Here is a 904-nt window from a genome sequence, read left to right as displayed (position 1 = left end):
AATATATTAAAATATCTAAAAATAATAAAAAATATTAATTTAAAGTAAAAAATTAAAAAAATTAATTTTTTTTAAAAATATTTTTAAATCATAAAAATAAATAATATTTAATTTCCAGGCCGAGCAAAGGCATCTTTGATACCATTTGTAACGCTCCAATCTCGGGAGAGCAGCCTGGTGTGTGTAATTGAATAGCTCGTGTAAAAGTAAATTTGGCCTCTTGTCCCGCTTCTCGAGAGGAATTTTTTCTATTGCACACAAATCCATTTGTTTTTTTCTCTTATTTTATTCAAACTTATCATACTTCTCAAATGTGCCACATAAAACATTACAATTGTGTTACATATTTCCACAATTTTTAAATTTAAAATGTTCATATTATTTGTAGGATTGTTTTAGGCAAAAATATCTCCTAAATAAATCCATTTATGAACATGAAAATCTCTTTTCAAAACTAAATTATAAGAAGGCAACGTAAATCAAAATGGACATTAAAAGAAAAGGTTAAGTTTAAGGCATTAGATTGTGACTTTAAAATCGTTCAAGGAAATAATGTAGTAGTGCTACGAGGATATCTCTTATCATTAGAAAAAAATGTAAAATTATTTAGTAAATTTTTTTGGATATATTTATTTCTTATTTGTTTTATATTTTTTTTATATGAGGTTAAGAATAAAATTACGGTCCTATTAAAAAAAATAATACAATTAGCACGTTCTCATTCATAAATCAGAGAAGCCAGGTGGAGCTTAAGAATACATTTTATCGGCCCATCAGAAGTCTCATAACTGTAGCAGGAATTTGGAAGCCCAAATAGATTAAGCCCATCTATAAATCTTTAACATTTGAGGCCCAGTCAGAAAGACAGCGAGTGCCCCCCCTAGTCATCTCACTCCGCTCTCTT

Source organism: Populus euphratica, unplaced genomic scaffold (genome assembly GCF_000495115.2).
Source record: "Populus euphratica unplaced genomic scaffold, PopEup_1.0 scaffold6.1, whole genome shotgun sequence".
NCBI classification, from domain to species: Eukaryota; Viridiplantae; Streptophyta; class Magnoliopsida; order Malpighiales; family Salicaceae; genus Populus; species Populus euphratica.
Note: the sequence above shows the minus strand (reverse complement) of the source record.